The sequence below is a fragment of the Bubalus kerabau genome, chromosome 15 (genome assembly GCF_029407905.1).
Source record: "Bubalus kerabau isolate K-KA32 ecotype Philippines breed swamp buffalo chromosome 15, PCC_UOA_SB_1v2, whole genome shotgun sequence".
Taxonomy (NCBI): domain Eukaryota; kingdom Metazoa; phylum Chordata; class Mammalia; order Artiodactyla; family Bovidae; genus Bubalus; species Bubalus kerabau.
The window spans coordinates 48702929-48710833 of record NC_073638.1 but is presented as its reverse complement, the minus strand read 5'-3'; the positions used below and the strand labels follow the sequence as shown (position 1 = coordinate 48710833).

The window sequence follows — 7905 nt, the reverse complement described above, 5'->3', positions numbered from 1 at the left end:
ACAAAAGCACTCTCAAGTCTCCTATTCCTTATTTACAGGGGAAGACTTCAGTCTCTTAGACCTTTCTGAATTCCAAAGGGCTGATTCAAATAGCTACTAACAAAGGAAGTGAAAGAATGCAAAAATAAAGCAGTCAAGAAAAAGTGTGGAGATAATGTAGAGCCCTCTTGCTAGTAACTCTTCAAGGGATACATATAACAATCTGATACATAGCTTGAGTTCTACTGTGGGAACTAAGGCCTCTACTCAAGTGGAGGATGGTAACTTTTGATTGACATGGACATAGACCCCAGACTGGCCAGAAGCAGAAGGCTGCTAACTGAAATTCCTAGAACAATATCCTGTTACCACACCACCAAACAATCAGAAGAAAGTCACACACTCTGTAGCCTTCCCCACAAATTTGCCTTTAAATACTCTTCCTCAAGGCCAGAGGGAGTTTGGACTTTTTGAACATGTTCAGTTCGGTTCAGTTCAGTCATTCAGTCATGTCCAACTCTTTGAGACCCCATGAACTGCAGCACACCAGGCCTCCCTGTCCATCATGAACTCCCAGAGTCTATCCAAACTCATGTCCATTGAGTCGGTGATGCCATCTAACCACCTCATCCTCTGTTGTCCCCTTCTCCTCATGCCTTCAAATTTCCCAACATCAGGGTCTTTTCAAATGAGTCAGTTCTTCGCATCAGGTGGCCAAAATATTAGAGTTTCAGTTTCAACATCAGTTCCTCCAATGAACACCCAGGACTGATTTCCTTTAGGAGGGACTGGTAGGATCTCCTTGAAGTCCAAGGGACTCTCAAGAGTCTTCTTCAACACCACAGTTCAAAAGCATCAATTCTTTTGCATTCAGCTTTCTTTAGAGTCCAACTCTCACATCCATACATGACTACTGGAAAAACCATAGCCTTGACTAGAGGAAACTTTGTTGACAAAATAATGTCTCTGCTTTTTAATATGCTGTCTAGGTTGGTCATAACTTTCCTTCCAAGGAGTAAGCATCTTTTAATTTCATGGCTGCAGTCAACATCTTCAGTGATTTTGGAGCCCCCCCAAAATAAAGTCAGCCATTGTTTCCACTGTTTCCCCTTCTATTTGCCAGAAAGTGATGGGACCAGATGCCATGATCTTCGTTTTCTGAATGTTGAACTTTAAGCCAACTTTTTCACTCTCCTCTTTCACTTTCATCAAGAGGCTCTTTAGTTCTTCTTCACTTTCTGCCATAAAGTTGGTGTCATCTGCATATCTGAGGTTATTGATATTTCTCCTGGCAATCTTGATTCCAGCTTGTGCTTCTTCCAGCCCAGTGTTTCTCATGATGTACTCTGCCTATAAGTTAAATTAGCAGGGTGACAATATACAGCCTTGATGTACTCTTTCTCCTATTTGGAACCAGTCTGTTGTTCCATGTCCAGTTCTAACTGTTGCTTCTTGACCTGCATACAGACTTCTCAAGAGGCAGGTCAGGTGGTCTGGTATTCCCATCTCTTTCAGAAGTTTCCACAGTTTATTGTGATCCACACAGTCAAAAGCTTTGGCATAGTAAATAAAGTAGAAATAGATGTTTTTCTGGAACTCTCTTGCTTTTTCGATGATCCAGCGGATGTTGGCAATTTGATCTCTGGTTCCTCTGTCTTTTCTAAAACCAGCTTGAACATCTGGAAGTGCATGCTTCATGTACTGTTGAAGCCTGGCTTGGAGAGTTTTGAGCATTACTTTATTAGTGTGTGAGATGAGTGCAATTGTGTGGTAGTTTGAGCCTTCTTTGTCATTGCTTTTCTTTGGGATTGGAATGAAAACTGACCTTTTCCAGTTTTGTGGCCACTGTTGAGTTTTCAAAAAAAAAAAGAAAGAAAGAAATGCAAAAAAGCAAAATGGCTGTCTGGGGAGGCCTTACAAATAGCTGTGAAAAGAAGAGCAGCAAAAAGCAAAGGAGAAAAGGAAAGATATACCCATTTGAATGCAGAGTTCCAAAGAATAGCAAGGAGAGATAAAAAAGCCTTTCTCAGTGATCAATGCAAAGAATAGAGGAAAACAATAGAATGGGAAAGACCAGAGTGCCTTTCAAGAAAATTAGAGATACCAAGGGAACATTTCATACAGAGATGGGCACAATAAAGGACAGAAATGATATGGACCTAACAGAGGCAGAAGATATTAAGAAGAGGTGACAAGAATACACAGAAGAACTATACAGAAAAGATCTTCATGAGCCAGTTAATCATGATGGTGTGACCACTCTTCTAGAGCCAGACATCCTGGAATGTGAAGTCAAGTGGGCCTTAGGAAGTATCACTATGAACAAAGCTAGTAGAGGTGGTGGAATTCCAGTTTGAGCATGAGTTGCTCACATTCCTTGCTTTATCCTTGAAATAAAACAGTTCCTGCTCTAAATCCCAACTTTTCAGTTTCCTTGTTCTCCTGTGCTTTGCTCATAGGAGTTTGACAAAGGAAGTTGTTTTCAAATAGGATATAAGTACTATTGTATTCAGTGTTAAATTACTCCATAATATTAGACTTTCTGGAATTAACACCAAAAAAAGATTTTTTCTTTTTTTTCATCATAGGGGACTGGAGTGCAAAAGTAGGAAGTCAGGAGATACCTGGAGGAAGAGTCAAGTTTGGCTTTGGAGTACAAAATAAAGCAGGGCAGAATCTAACAAAGTTTTGCCTGGAGAATGCTCTGGTTATAGCAAACACTGTTATAGCAACTTCTTACAACAACACAAGAGACAACTCTACACATGGACATTACCAGATGGTCAATATCAAAATCAGATTAATCATATTCTTTGTAGCTAAAGATGGAGAAGTGTATTGCCACTATACAGTCAACAAAAACCAGAGTGGGAGCTGACATTCAAAAATTGAAGATCATGGCGTCCAGTCCCCTCACTTCATGGCAAATAAAAAGGGAAACAATGAAAACAGTGACAGACTTTATTTTCTTGGGCTCCAGATCACTGCAGATGGTGACTGCAGCCATGAAATTAAAAGACACTTGCTCCTTGGAAGAACAGCTATGGCAAACCTAGACAGCTATTAAAAAGCAGAGACATTACTTACTGACAAAGTCTGTACAGTCAAAGCTATTTTTTGCAGTAGTCATGTATGGATGTGAAAGTTGACCATAAGAAAGCCTGAGTGCCACATAAGAATCCATGCTTTGGAACTCTGGTGTTGGAGAAGACTCTTGAGTGTCTCTTGGACTACAAGGAGATCAAACCAGTCAATCCTAAAGGAAATCAGTCTTGAATATTCATCAGAAGGACTGATGCTGAAGCTGAAGCGCCAATACTCTGGCTACCTGATGAAAAGAACTGACTCATTAAAAAAAAAAAAAAAAAAAAACCTGATCCTGGGAAAGATTGAGGGCAGGAGGAGAAAGGGATAACAGAGGACGAGACGGTTAGATGGCATCACCAAATCAATGGACATGAGCTTGAGCAAACCCTGGGGGATGGTGAAGGATAGGGAAGCCTGGTGTGCTGCAGTTCATGGGGTTACAAAGAGACACAACTGAACAACTGAGCAACAAGATATAGTTAAGCATATAGAAGTTCCTGTGATCAAGACATTGTAGGAAAAGTCTAGATCTCCATTTCTGATAAGATCTATCTCTTTAACCTCCTATCTCTTGAGACAGGAAGTACACAATCTGTGCATTGTTGACTTCTTTTTCCCTTTATCTTTGAAAGTCTTACTTCTTTCAGAGCTTGCATGTTTGCTAAGAGGCTTCAGTCTTGTCTGACTCTTTGTGACCCTATGGACTCTAGCCTGAAGGTCTCCTCTGTCCATAGGATTCTCCAGGCAAGAATGCTGGAGTAGGTTGCCATGCCCTTCTCCAGGGGATCTTCCTGACCCAGGGTTCAAACCCATATTTCTTATGTCTCTCTTCTGGTTTGTCAGGTGGGTTCTTTACCACTAGTGCCACCTAGGAAGCTCCTTATAGAACTTGCTAAGCAACAAAGCCCCATCTGCCCTACCATTTGCAAACACATTCCTGCCTAGATCACTGATATGCATCTGGAAGTCTTTGGAATGACACTGAATGTTCAAGAGTAAATAAGTAGAGTGAATAAGAAGAGGCAGTTGTTTGCTTTATTTCCAATTGCATTTCCTTAAAAAGCATGAGATAAAGTAGGCCAATTTGCTCAGTCATTGAGTGGAGTCCTACTCTATGAAACTTTCCAAGTTGGTGTTTCTTTTCTGTGTCACCTATGTGAGAATAAGTGAAAGTGAAGTTGCTCAGTGGTGTCCAACTCTTCATGACCCCATGGATGGTAGCCTACCAGGCTCCTCTGTCCGTGGGATTTTCCAGGCAATAGTACTGGAGTGGATTGCCATTTCCTTCTCCAGGGGATCTTCCCAACACAGGGCTCAAACCCGGGTCTCCCACATTGTAAACAGACGCTTTACCATCTGAGCCACATGTGTGAGTGCTCATGTGAGAATAAGAGGAATACCAACTTCTAGTGCTCCGGGAAGCACAATTGCTCTCGTTGATGAAGACAACATTGTCATCTCTTGCTGGACTAGATACATCCAGTCTCCTGGAAATTGAGTGAGAAGAGTATCCCAATAAATGTTAATTTCCTTCTAGCCTCTCCTTCTTTGTCTCATGGAGTAAAATAATAATAATAATAACTCTCTGAAATTGAAAAAGTTTAATGAATTTGGTCAGCAGGGAAAATGATGTTCCAAGCAAGTTTTTCATAACTAAGACCAGCAAAGAACAACCTTCTCTTGCAAAGAATAACTTCTTTTCATAGCTAGGACCAGCAAAGAACAACTGACCACTTCTCACTCCTGCTTATGGAAACTAAGTGGATAGTTAGGAATGTGTCTAGGTTAAGTGGAGATGTCATTATATCTTGAAGTACAAACACAAGTACAAAACAATGAATGGAAATTGCAGAAAAAATAAAAGCCCAAGTCATAAAAATAAGTGTTAATACATTTTGGTATAGTCTGACTTTGAAGTTCTAGGAACTACAATTCAAAAACAGTAATAATAAATTTGAGAGTCTGCTTTGGAAGATCAAGGGGTTAAGGGCAGTGAGCATCAGGCTATTGGAGATGCTGAGTAGACCTGCAGATGTTTTAGTTGTATGAGAGAGGATCTTAAATGATTTGAAAACTATGTATCTTCAGCTGTTGTATTTGAAGATACACAGTTCAAAAAGGACGACAGTGGTTACAGGGTAGACATTAGCTCAATATAAGCTCAACTTCTTGTAAGAGTTGTACAGTAATTACACACATAGTTGTGGAAAGTATCAACATATACATAGTCAGCTGTCAGGAAGCTATACTGGATTCTGCATGAAAGGGTGATTTGATAGAACAATCTACAATACATTCCAAATTTAAATATTATGAATAGAAATAAGGGTTGTCTGGGGCTAGGGAAGCACTCAGAAAACTATTTGGAGTAGATGACTTGACTTATGGAGAAATATTTTGGAAAGTTCAGAACAACCACACTTTTAAAATCTATCAACCAGCTTGATTTAGACTTCAATAACTAATTACTATGCAACTTTTCTGCTTTAACTTCAAAAAAATATATATTAATTAACCCATGTTTTTGTTATCCTTACAGCTGAACTTTATAGTTCATTACCAGTGTTCAGTTACTGGAAAGTGTCAAGTGTTCCCAGCAACAGCCTTTGTATTGCAATGAGATATCATTTCAGGAATTTCTTTTTCTGTTCCTGCTGACTCCCAAGACACTTCCACCTGAATGTGCCCGTGTGTTTTTTAGTTATTCTCCAGAGAACATCTTGAACAATTCTCCAAGAGGACCACTCTATATTTTTTGTGTTTCAGCCTTCATAGAAGAAACATTATTCACTCAAGCTTATCCCAAACCTCATCAGCATCTTCTCATTGCTCTCCTGGTGAAACATCCAAGGACTCTCTTCTCCTCCATCATGAACATTCTAACCGTATTAATTTTATTAACTAATATTTTCAAACTGCAGAATGTGTGGTAGAGAGACAGATCGAGGACTGTAGGCACTAAAAGGCCTGAGAAGTGGGGATATAAGACTTGCATCCTATGTCATAATTTCCAAGGTTATAAAAAAAATATGCAGTTGCCATTGTCCATCTGATGTTTGGGCACTGAAGCAAGTTCATATTTGAAAATTCTTTGCTGAGAAGGAATTTCATGGTAAGGAGACATCTTGTTATTTGTAGTACTGGATTGTTCTGTAGAAACAAGACCTGCTACAGTGAAAGGACAGCAAAGAGTTGGGAGAAAGCTGAGAGGAAAGAAAAGGGGGCCCAAGGACTTTGATGTCTTTCTGTATAATGTATTGTTCCATTTTTTTTTCTTTTTTTTTCTGATTTTAATGAAACATTAAAAAACAAAAGAGAAGATGGAGTGTGATAGGAAGAGGAGCATGATAAAAAAAAGCCCAATCATATGGGCCCCATCATAGGCATGGAGTCCAAATACTCAGTTTTTATGTTGTGGTAGTCACTGACTATGGGGGGATAATTGTGCTAAAGTGAATACTGGTGAAACCTTCCATAGGTCTCAATATTGTCATTTTCTCATTATTGGAAAAAAAAAAAGATAAATAAGCTAATGAAGCTGTTCTCTTATTTCTGTCATTCAGTAGTTGAGTGACTGGCTGAAAGTAGCATAGGTATATGAGAATAGGGAGATTCAGAGTTTGACCAATGTTGCCCCCTTGCTAAGATGACCCCTAAACTGCCATGTCTATTATGAATGACACTGTGTTTATGCCCTCTGTGCTGACCTTTATTGGGATCCTTGGCCTAGAAACTGTACAGTGTTGGATTGGGATTCCATTCTGTGCAATGTTCATCATTGCTTTGATGGGAAATTCTAGACTTTTGATCATCATCAAATCTGAACCCAGTCTCCATGAGCCCATGTACATCTTCCTGGCCATGTTGGGAGCCATGGACATTGCATTTAGCACCAGCATTTTCCCCAAGATGCTTGGAATTTTTTGGTTTCACTTGTCAGAGATCTATTTTTATGCTTGCCTCTTTCAGATGTGGCTCATCCACACATCAGGGTATTGAATTGGGAGTCCTGCTGGCCATGGCTCTGGACCGCTATGTAGCAATCTGTTATTCTCTGAGGCATGGTAGCATATTCACTCACCAGCTAGTCACTAACATTGAAGTTGGAGTGACATTGCGGCCAGCCATTCTTGTTATCCCATGCCTACTGCTCATAAAGTGTCATTTGAAACTTTACAGAACCGAGTTAATATCCCACACTTACTATGAACATATGGCCCTGCTGTAGCTTGCCACTGAAGATGTTTACATCAATAAATTCTATGGTATCCTTGGGGTTTTTATTGTCTGTGGCCTTGACTTCATTTTGATCACCCTCTCCTATACACAGATATTTATCACTGTCTTCCATCTGCCCCAGAAAGAGGCATGGCTTAAGGCATTCAGTACATGTATTCCCCACATATGTGTCTTCTTCCAGTTCTATCTCCTTGATTTCTTCTCCTATTTTACTCACAGGTTTGGATCTTATATCCCATCATATGTATATATCACCTTGTCCAAACTTTACCTATTGGTACCACATTTCCTCAATCCATTTGTCTATGGGGTGAAGACCAAGCACATCTGAGATAAGGTAGCAAACATGTTCTGTTCCAAAGATCAGGCTTGACATTTGATCGAACTAGTTTCTCCTATGGATTTAATGTCTCATGTCTTGGGCACATGTGATCTGCAAAATCAGTTAGTGGCTTGAAGTATCATCTTACTTGATGATGAATACATTAATAAACAAATAAATGATTGTTTTAGAAAGTTCACAGGGCATTGAACTTAAGTCCAAATGAAGTTAGAAGAAATTGAGGGAAATAAAGCATAAGGCTCTCAAAGACTGAATGC

At 39.7% G+C, this 7905-nt stretch overlaps 1 pseudogene; it reads left to right on the top strand.

Annotated features, from left to right (window-relative positions):
• The first annotated feature begins 6729 nt into the window (after positions 1 to 6729).
• LOC129628195 (olfactory receptor 52A1-like) lies at positions 6730 to 7678 on the top strand (annotated as a pseudogene).
• The last annotated feature ends 227 nt before the right edge of the window (positions 7679 to 7905 follow it).